Here is an 11,586-nt window from a genome sequence, read left to right on the forward strand (position 1 = left end):
CAAATCACTTACCTCACGAAAATCTTCGTTACTCAAGCTACTGCAATACAGCGAGCGCCACTACTGCCAGCTAAATAAAAGATTCAAACTACAGAAGGCACTAACTACTGATAGGCATAGTTAGCAATTGGTTAACAGAGAACAAACAATGTGTTTACCTTAACAGTCATAATATATATAGTAGTTCATGACATCCAGTGTTACAAATTTCAAAACTCCGCCATCTCTATCCCCACATCCACCACTGCTGGCGGCTCACCTGCAACTGCGCAACGCTACGCGCTGTTCACATCCAGCTGCCCAACACTACAATGGCAGACAACAATGCAAACTAGCCATAGACTGCACACAGCACAGCCAGTGATTTTCATACAGAACGCTACGTAACGTTGCCAGTAAGAAAACATAAACAGCCTACTTACAACTTTTTTGAACCCCCCTAATTCACACCAATTGTGAAATGTTTGAAATGTGACTCAAAGATGCGTAAGACCACTCTCTGCAATAGTACAAAAACGTGACACACTGTGGCGGCACGCTCGAGCTCGAAGAGCCTTCAAACAGCGAGATATCGACACAAGCGATAAAAAGGCCACAGCTCTTAAGTTGACGTGACGTGTAAGGTGGGTCAACGACGTCACATTGGCACCAAGTTTCACCACAACTCTGCCCAGCGTCACCGTAGACGCTTCACACTATGGGAAGGTCGTCATACGGCCTCTTACCCACATTTCACCCCTTCTTTTGACGCCTCTGCTATGGAGGTCAAATGGTTCAAATGGCTGTGAGCACTATGGGACTTAACTGCTGTGGTCATCAGTCCCCTAGAACTTAGAACTACTTAAACCTAACTGACCTAAGGACATCACACAGATCCATGCCCGCGGCAGGATTCGAACCTGCGACCGTAGCGGTCGCGCGGTTCCAGACTGTAGCGCCTAGAAGAGCTCCGCCATTCCGGCCGGCGATGGAGGTCACAACGAGGACACCCAGCGTCGAAATCACGCGGTTTTCTTACTAGTGGCCTAGGAAAACATTCCAGACACACTGCGGCTTAGATTCCTACGAAAATGCCGCAGGTGGTGGCATAAATGGCGTCATGAAACCACCTCTTCCCTGAGGCAGTAATTGACACAGATTTCGCGGTAGGAAACTACAGTTCAGATTGCGACGAGCAACAGGCTGGCGTTAAAAACGACGTTTGATACTGCTGACAGCCTCGGACGGTTCAACCCTTCTCTAAGGACATTGTGCGGCTGCATCCCCATCGAATGTAATCGCATTCATTTCGAGTGTAAAAAAAGAAATAAAAAAATAAAAACAAAAATAAAAAAGAAATGGCTCTGAGCACTATGGGACTGACGCCACATCAGTCCCCTAGAACTTAGAACTAATTAAACCTAACTAACCTAAGGACATCACACACATACATGCCCGAGGCAAGATTCGAACCTGCGACAGTAGCGGTCGCGCGGTTCCAGACTGAAGCGCCTAGAACCGCTCAGCCACAGCAGCCGGCTTTGGAGTGCAACGCGACCACAATTTTCGCTCTCATATATACGTTGGATGGACTAGGGATCGTTCAAAACCATCCGATGAATTTGAACGTGATCAGAGGCAGCAATGGGTGCTTACGCATCCTCAGCGCTCCTATTTTGTGTCACCTGTGATATGATCACAAACCAGAGGGGGTCTCCGACATTGACACATGCGTGAAGACAGCGGCAAAGTGGCAGAGGCTCATTCTAAGACCCCACCAGCACAACCCTCGGTGCCCCATACCTGTCATTGTTGAGCACCTTAAAAATGTATCTGTACAGGCGCCTGGAAGTGTCTTCAAGGGTTCTGCCTGTGGCGGTTCATTTTTAAGGTACTCAGTAACGGCGGGTGGGTAGCACCGATGGTTTTGTTAAACTGGATGGTCTTACAAGTCACATTCGCCGTTTAATTCAGGATGTTTCAATATCGCAACCGTCTCCCCCCCCCTCCACCCCGCCGCCGCTACACCTGTGATTATACCACAGGAGGACGCGAAGCTGGGGGGATGAAAATTTCGTCGAATGGTGTTGGAGCGGTCCCTAGTCGTTCCAACCTCTACACGAGAGCAAAAATTGCGCTGTTCCCCAAAGTGATCAGATCATGTTTCAACGTAAATGGCGATGCAGCCCCAAAATCCCAGAATGTCCTTAGAGAAGGGTTCCATGGTGTCAAGAGTGTCAAAGGTTGTCAAGAACGTCTTATGAAACGCCCCCTTTGAACCATTTACACACGACTGTGCTTAAACTGACACACAATATTTTTAGCGCAACGCAATCTGACTATCAAAGATCCCTGCAAAAGAATGGCCCTGAGTAACATTAAACTATACGTTTCACAAATCGCTTACCTCACAAAAATCTTGGTTACTCGAACTACTGCAATACAGCAAGCGCCACTACTGCCAGCTAAATAAAAGATTCAAACTACTGAAGGCGCTAACTACTGATAGGGATAGTTAGCAAATGAAAGATTTTAATAGAGAACAAACAATGTATTTACCTTAATAGTCATAATATATATATCAGTTCATGACAAATTACAAAACTCCGCCATCTCTCTCCTCACATCCACCACTGCTGGCGGCTCACCTCCAACTGCGCAACGCTACGCGCTGTTCACATCCAGCTGCCGCTGCCTAACACTACAATGGCAGACAACAATGCAAACTAGCCACAGGCTGCACATAGCGCAGCCAGTGATTTTCATACAGAGCGCTACGTGTCATTACCAATATAAAAATCTAAACAGCCTACTTACAGTCTTCCTGTTACACTGTGAACTGTCGTTTTCGACCACGAAATGTGAGGCAATCAACGCCTCAGGGAAAGAGGCGTTTTTTCCCTTTGACGCCCTTAATGCCACCATCTGCGACCTTTTGGTGCCGATTCTTAGTATCGGTGTGTCTGAAACGTTTTCCTTTCCCACTCACAGCAATCCTGCGTGATTTCAACGATGGGCATCACTGTTCTAATCTCCGTCGCAGAGGCGTCAGAATAAGTGGTGAAATGTGAGCAAGAGCGGCTGAGTCGAACTTCCATTGTGTGGCATGTCCACGGTGGCATTGGACAGAAGTGTGGCGAAGTTTGGTGCCAATTTGACACCCACAACCAACCTTACAGCTCACATGAGCGTCTGAGCTCTGGCCTTTTTATAGCATGTGTCGACACCTTGCTGTTTGAAGAGTCGTAGAGCCAGAGGTTACCGTCTCTGTACCAGTACAGAGGAACGTTGCACGCTCCTTTGAATCAAATATCAAACTTACACGTCGCAATGGGTGGCAATTACGTGATTTTCAGAAAGTCGTACTTTAAATCTGTTGCACGGTGTATTTACTGGGCCAGTTTTATTGGGCTCACACTGTCCACCTTAGAGAAAAATATCAGAGAAGTTAAGACAGTAGTTTTAATGTTTGATGTGTTCTACATGATCTCCTCTTCCCCCGCTTGAGTACACCACACAGTGCATCTTCGGAATGATGTTCAACTCTTGCGTCAAATTGGTTTGAAGGTCGGCGATATCGTCAGAGTTGATCCTCCGTGTGCCTTTCCGCATTTTGTCGTGTTGTGGTGGATTCCTATTGATAACACCAAATCTCGTGACGATTTTTACCAGAAAAGAATTGTTTAATTGTTTGATTTTCCATTTCAATCAAGTCACGGCAGGCGTCCACGGGTCGTTATTTTTGTTCGAGAATCAAGGTTTACTGGACAGACTTAGCATAGACTTTTCTCTCCTTCAGAGCGTTCTGCTGAATGTTTTGAACACCTGATTGAGAGATGTTGCTCCATTTCGATTTCTACATCTACATCATACTCCGCAAGCCACCTAATCGTGTTTGGTGGAGGGTACTTTCGGTACCACTATCTTATCCCTCCAACCATGTTCCACTCTCGAATAGTGCGTGGGAAGCCTCTGTATTGGCTCTAATTTCTCGAATTTTCTCCTCGTGGTTAACACGCGAGATTTTTGTGGGGGGAAAGTAATACGTTTTCCGAGTCCCCCTGAAGCGTGCTGTCCCTAAGTTTCAATAGCGAATCTCTCCGTGATGCACAACGCCTCTCTTGTAACGTCTGCCAGTGGAGTTTAGCACCTCCGTGCCACGCGAGGTAACCGTGCGGTCTGGGGCGCCTTGCCACGGTTCGCGCGGCTCTCGCCGTCGGTGGTTCGAGTCCTGTGTGTGTGTTGTCCTTACCGTAAGTTAGTTTAAGTAGTGTGTGAACCTAGGGACCGAACACCTTAGCACTTTGGTCCACCAAACTTACCACCAAAGCGTCTCCGTAAAACTCTCTCGCCAGCTAAACGATCCCGTGACGAAACGCGCAGTTCTTCGTTTGATCTTCTCTATCTCCTCTATCAGTCCACTGACTCTCAGTCTGCTATCTGCTTTCCCCACTATCTGTTCTGTCTGGTCATTCCACTTAAGGTCTCTCTGGATAGTTACGCCTAGATATTTTACGGCAGACGCTGTCTCCAGCTGTTTGTCATCAGTAGTGTGTATGTACAGTAGTGGATTTCTTTTCCTATGTATGCGCAATACGTTACATTTATTTGTGTTCAGGATGAACTGCCAGAGTCTGCAACATTCATCAATTCTCTGCAGGTCGTTCTGCAAATTCTTACTATCTTCTGGCGTTGCTCTTCGGTACGGACAACGACTTTCTCACACTATGGCTGCACGTCCACTACTTAGCACTGCCTGATCACAACTGACTGGCAGAACGGACATACGTTGCTTACAGTTGTTAGTTGAAGATGCCATCGCAGTTAGTGAGCTGACGACGGATGTACGTCAGGAATAAATACAGTCTCGTAACGTTTAGAACGGGCAGTGTATATACTATGCCCCCCCCCCCCCCCCAACACTTAACGTCTTTACTTCATTATGTTCTTTGGTAGACCATTTTTTCGTTGACTTGTCGCAAGACGTCTGCTAGTTGCTCGATCAATGCGTCTGACCTTCAATAGCTTCCTCTAACACCATTGCAAAGGCTTCTGCTAATCGTTTCATTATTGTGTTCGTCTTTCTTCAAGTTCTGTCGCCACATAGAAACTGTGCTTTTTGTGACTCTTTTGCTTGTCTCCGTGTTTACGTTTTTGGATTTTAAAAGCTGTTTCATTTTATAGAAATCCTTTTCGCCTTTTGCAGTCGTTTCTACTATTAATTCTTTCTTTAGTCTTCCTTCGTTATCTGCTTTACTTCCGAGTAGTTAAGTTCGCCCCCACGATAATATTTCACCATCCGGCACGTCCAGCTGCAGCACACAGATATCTTTGCTCGTGCTCATTTCATTGCTGTCAGCTAGTGGTTTCTGCTCACTTGCGGCAGCTACTGATACGCCATCAGCGGATCTTTATCGCACTGACTTTCTGCCCGTGGCGAAAACTTCCAAATGGAGAGGATCCTTTATTTCTCTCAGTTCCTCTTGAAATATGAGCGGTGATACTTTGCGATCTCTCCGGAGTTTCGTCCATTGTATCACTCCGTCAATGCTGACTATTTCTGTTTGCTTTACATAAAGAAAGTTTCTGCCATTATGTCCCTGTGGTTGATACCAAATTTTCAGAAGATGGAAAACATTTTATTTCTCTTCACATTACTAGCGCACTGCACAAAAGTACGAATGCAATGTATATTACCTTGTTTCTTCCTAAATCTGCGTTCTGCTGATTAGTCGCATTGCTAAAATTGCTTCTCGACTGCTCCTGCTTCTCTAAAAACAAAACCGTTCCTACTTTCAATTTTTCCTCCCGTTGTTGGATGAAGTATATCTGATGCCCCTGACACGACACTGACAGTGCGGTAATTTTCATATGCAAGCGATCCATATTTATTATTACGTAGTAAAACACTTGTGTTGATCATCAAAATAATGTCATTCATCATCCTATGATGCGTTTCGGGAAAACCCTATCACCAGGTCTTTATGATGAGACGTCTAAACACATTGTGCAGTCACATTAATGTCACCACAAGACAAAAGCCTTTTGCAGTGCTGTTTGCTGCGAGACGTACAGGAAGAAAGTGAGTGAGGTTCCGAAACGTACGGACAGATATGTGGAACCACGCTGACTGCAGTGACGTGGCGAGCTGCGCTAGGTTTCTCGGTTTAGAATGCATAGAGCGAGCAGTCCGACAGGGGTGGTCCCACAGATTCAGGATTGGGCTTAAATCGGGATAGTTCGGTATCCAGAGGAGTATGGTAACCTCATCCTGGTGTTCCAGAATGATATTTTGACTCTGCAGCGGATTGTGCGCTGATATGAAACTTTTGGCAGATTAAAATTGTGTGCCGCACCGAGATTCGAATCTCGGTCCGGCACACAGTTTTAATCTGCCAGGAGGTTTCATCCTGGTGTTCTTCTTCGAACCACACACGTATACTTCGAGCAGTGCGTTACGTTGCATTGCCCTGCTGGTAGATGCCGTCATCCCGAAGAAAAACAAACTGCATATGGAGGGGGGGGGGGACGGATATGGTGCCTGTTTTAATGAACTTTCTCACATAACAGTTATGCCATATGTTACAGGCATTACTCACACTAACGCCACCTACTGCCGTAGTTGATTACCTTGCACTATGTCGAAGTACCTATGTCAGTTGAGGACTGATTATGTGTCCGCCCCTGTATGCCGAGTTGTCAGCGAGGCGGAATGCCACGCCAAGGAGCCTGGGTTCGATTCTCGGCTGAGGCAGGAGATTTTCTCCGCTCAGGGACTGGGTGTTGTGTTGTCCTCATTTCATCCTCAGCTCCGATGCGCAAGTGGCGTCGAATGCAATAAGTACTTGCCCCCGGCCGAATTTCCCGGCCCACAATACCGTACGCACATTTCCGTTGATAGTGTTAGGGAATGGAGTAGAAAGTAACGAAATACTATCTGTTGATTTTAATAGATATGTTGGTGAGCGTCACTATATTGTTGCAATGTGTTCCATATAATATTTTCTCTTGTATGTTTCACGGCACAGATATGATGGTGTTCCCCCAGATGTTTTGGCATTCTTGTTGTCTTCATTCATCTTCCACGTCCATGCCACTGCAATTACCTTTAGTATAACATCACATATTCCTTCTTTCACTCCACTATTCTCAACACTTCCCTATTCAGTATTTTAAACATAGCTGCACAACAGCAACGGTTCCACGTAATAAAATTATAAACAGCCGACCAGTTGCAATGGATAAAGAATTCTTTACCTAGGTTTCAACAAATTTAAATTTGTCTTCTTCATAAGGTGGTAATTTTACATTTAGTCGGTTGTGAGCTCTGCAAGATCCATGTACTAATTTATATTTACGTGACAAACCCTATTTCTAGGGCTATATTTTAATTTTGACAAATGGATCTATGCCGACATTTGTAAAAACGGCGATGGTACATTAGTCCTTACTAATGTAAAATTGCCACCTTCTGAAGAAGACAAATTTAAATTTGTTGAAACCTAGGTAAAGAAGTCTTTATCCATTGCAACTGGTCGGCTGTTTATAATTTTATTACTTCCCTATTCTTTACTGCTGGCCGGGGTGGCCGAGCGGTTGTAGGTGCTACAGTCTGGAACCACGCGACCGCTACGGTTGCAGGTTCGAATCCTGCCTCTGGTATGGATGTGTGTGATGTCCTTAGGTTAGTTAGGTTTAAGTAGTTCTAAGTTCTAGGGGACTGATGACCTCAGAAGTTAAGTTTCATAGTGCTCAGAGCCATTTTGAACCATTTACTCTTTACTTTTTCCTTATTTCCATAAGTTCATCACTAACATTTTCATCTTATTAACAAGTTTATGATTAGTTGCCGCGGTCTCTCTTCCATACAATACTACACTCACTATTACGGACTTAAATATGATTCTTTTAGTTCTGTTGATCACGTTCCTGCTGCATAAGACTGAGCTGAGGACCCCGATGACCTTTCGGTCGCTACTCACTCTTTTATTAATTTCAGCATCCGATTTCGGTGTTTTTCTAGAATAGATACCACGTAGCAAAACGTATTGAGCAGCTTGACTTTTCCATCCGTATACAGTTCGTCTAAATCACAGAAACAGTGTCCTGTTTTTACGATAATTAATCTTCTGGCACCAGATTTTCTATGTTATTGCTAATTGATGATATATGTAATTTGCAGTCTCCTTATCTTGTGCTATGTCCTGTTGGTCATCGTCAAGTAGTAAATGACGCATCCATGTTCCATTCATAATTTCTAACCGTATTCTCTTACATTTACGGGACCATGTCGCAAAAATAATATCTACGTAAATTTTAAATAATGTTAGTGACGTGCCTTGTACCGGAACCTTGCGTATTGTAAATTTCTTCGAAACTGTATTACTGATTTTAAATGGGCACGTGTTACCTTTATGTATTTCTTGCAGTGTTTGAACTAAGATTTTCTTTGTGTCTACCAAATACATTTTTTTCCAAAGTAGATTCCTTTGGACAGTATATTTTCCTAAATAAATGAAATCTAATCTAGTACCTTTAGATTTTTCTCTATATTTTTCCAAAATTTGTTGTAATGTAAAAATGTAGTTCTATGAAAACGCATTACTCTGCCGGGGGTTCTAAAATTAGCTCTCTGGACACGATCCGTTATCCACGTCATCACGGAGCGGAGAAATAAGCTACCCTATCGATATGGACGAGGTCGCATGCACTGAACGATCTCTGAAAAACTTTCGCTTCGCCCGAGCTGTCCCCTACGTCCACCTGGCCACTGTGTATTCATTCGGCTCCTCAGCCAGATGGACGCCAGACATAGACCTGGCGGAACTAAATCACAGTGTGCGCTGCAGTGCGGGGCTCCAGAAGCAGCTTTCGGCAGCGGAAGCATTCATGATTGCCATTCAGCCAGCGATAATTAGCCGGCAGAATTGCAGGAAACCTGACTGCAGCGAACATTCGCTCCATTCAAAAGGCGGACGTGAATAGCAGACGCAGATCGAGTTAGGCGTGCAGGCGCGCCACCTCGACGTCATCTGCGCTCGTCGCTTCTCGCCAGCGTCCTCACACGCACTCGCTCTTCTGACAGTGATACACACTCAGATGTTGATATCACATAACAGCAGCTACTTCCCAATTCCTGGAGGGTGGAGTAATCGTTGTCGTCATCGTGCGATCTAAATCAACCCCGCCATTATCACGCAACGATCCTTTTTAAAAACATTAAATGTGTATTTAAAAATGGCTCTGAGCACTATGGGACTTAACTGCTAAGGTCATCAGTCCCCTAGAACTTAGAACTACTTAAACCTAACTAACCTAAGGACATCACACACATCCATGCCCGAGGCAGGATTCGAACCTGCGACCGTAGCGGCCGCGCGGTTCCAGACTGTAGCACCTTTAACCGCTTGGCCACCACGGCCGGCAAATGTGTGTATTTATTTTCAGCCATAATGGCTATGTTTGTAAACCGTGACTGTGTGGGAAAATTATTTATTTTAAGTTTCTGCTACCAGTCACTTTTTATTTTCTGCTTAATATAGCGTAATGCAACGCGTTTCGAACATGTTTTGTTCATCTTCAAGCGTTTGTACATACATACATACAATGAGAAATGTTACTTAAAAATAAATAGTCTTAAACTAGATTAATCTAGAACACTTTGTTTTTTACTGTAGCTGCTGGTGTGGCATTTGGAGGGAAGGAGGGGGTCAGTATATATCTAGAAATCGAAGTCAGTGATGTCTTCTGCTGGTTTTCTTCTTTGTTGTTGCCTACGTATATCACAGCAGTTACATCATCTTGCTGCTTCACTTGCATCACTGGTGTAATGGCGGAGTTGTTGATTGACATTAAACTATTGCACATTATATTTTGTCACTGATTGCCACTGCACAAATTGTTTCGATGTTATGCACACAACACAAGATACACATAGTCAACAACAAAGAAGAAAACCAGCAGAAGACATCACTGACTTCGATTTCTAGATATATACTGACCCCCTCCTTCCCCCCAAATGCCACACCAGCAGCTACAGTAAAAAACAAAGTGTTCTAGATTAATCTAGTTTAAGACTGTTTATTTTTAAGTAATATTTCTCGATGTATGTATGTATGTATGTACAAACGCTTGTAGATGAACAAAACATGTTCGAACGCGTTGCATTGTGTTGGATTACGCATAAAATAAAAAGTGACTGTTAGCAGAAACTTGAAATAAATAATTAAATGTGTAGCCACAAAATACTCAATTTCTTGTGTGTTCGACTGGAGGCACATCTTTTCCCATTGCTGTTTAGTAGTCATCGAGGGGTACACCGCGGAAACTGTAATGAAAACTCATTTAGATACTGTCAATGCTGTAGTGTGACAGTTCACCAGCAGTATGGTTTTTTGTCAGCAAAATGGACCTGTACTTTCTGCATACCATGGACATCATGCACGCACATACAGTCCTTACGTTGTTCCACTTGCGTGAACTACGAAGACACTCCAGAATGAGATTTTCACTCTGCAGCGGAGTGTGCGCTGATATGAAACTTCCTGGCAGATTAAAACTGTGTGCCCGACCGAGACTCGAACTCGGGACCTTTGCCTTTCGCGGGCAAGTGGTCTACCAACTGAGCTACCGAAGCACGACTCACGTCCTGTTCTCACAGCCTTACTTCTGCCAGTACCTCGTCTCCTACCTTCCAAACTTTACAGAAGCTCTCCTGCGAACCTTGCAGAACTAGCACTCCTGAAAGAAAGGATATTGCGGAGACATGGCTTAGCCACAGCCTGGGGGATGTTTCCAGAATGAGATTTTCCCTCTGCAGCGGAGTGTGCGCTGATATGAAACTTCATAGCAGATTAAAACTGTGCGCCCGACCGAGACTCGAACTCGGGACCTTTGCCTTTCGCGGGCAAGTGCTCTACCAACTGAGCTACCGAAGCACGACTCACGTCCGGTACTCACAGCCTTACTTCTGCCAGTACCTCGTCTCCTACCTTCCAAACTTTACAGAAGCTTCTGTAAGCTCAGATGGTAGCTCAGTTGGTAGAGCACTTGCACGCGAAAGGCAAAGGTCCCGAGTTCGAGTCTCGGTCGGGCACACAGTTTTAATCTGCCAGGAAGTTTCATACGAAGACACTATTTGCGCTTCCGAAAAAATAGACCATGTCTGTGGATGTACTACATTTTTCGTTTTTGTTATTAGACACGTACTGGAAGTAATGCAAGTAAATACTTTAATGAAATGATTTAACATACAACTCAGGTAAGGTACACCCTAAAATAAATGAGTCTTTCTGCACAGAGTTTACGACACATAACCTCGCTGACACACCCAGCGAATAGTTCTCATCACAGATAAAATTAATGCACATATGTAACTGTAAAGTAGCTGACGATGGCTGAAGGGTCGTGCTGATCAATACTACTATAGAAAAAAAAGTGCCTGAAGCATTGAAAATTATTATAGACTTGTAGTTCAGACGCTGACCTCAACAATGTCCATACAAAATGCATACATTTATATCGCACTGGATAGGTTTCAGATTTGTTTAATAGATAAGGAATCTCAGTTTTCGTGTACCATAATTTGCGTTAAGTCGCCGATCACAG

General features: G+C 44.4%; 1 non-coding gene across 1 annotated transcript; it reads right to left on the reverse strand.

Moving 5' to 3' along the window:
- Positions 1–10,841: 10,841 nt before the first annotated feature.
- Trnas-cga (transfer RNA serine (anticodon CGA)) lies at positions 10,842–10,916 on the reverse strand. Its single transcript has one exon. It is a non-coding gene; the product is annotated as a tRNA-Ser (tRNA).
- Between the last annotated feature and the right edge of the window lie 670 nt (positions 10,917–11,586).

Source organism: Schistocerca cancellata, chromosome 8 (genome assembly GCF_023864275.1).
Source record: "Schistocerca cancellata isolate TAMUIC-IGC-003103 chromosome 8, iqSchCanc2.1, whole genome shotgun sequence".
NCBI classification, from domain to species: Eukaryota; Metazoa; Arthropoda; class Insecta; order Orthoptera; family Acrididae; genus Schistocerca; species Schistocerca cancellata.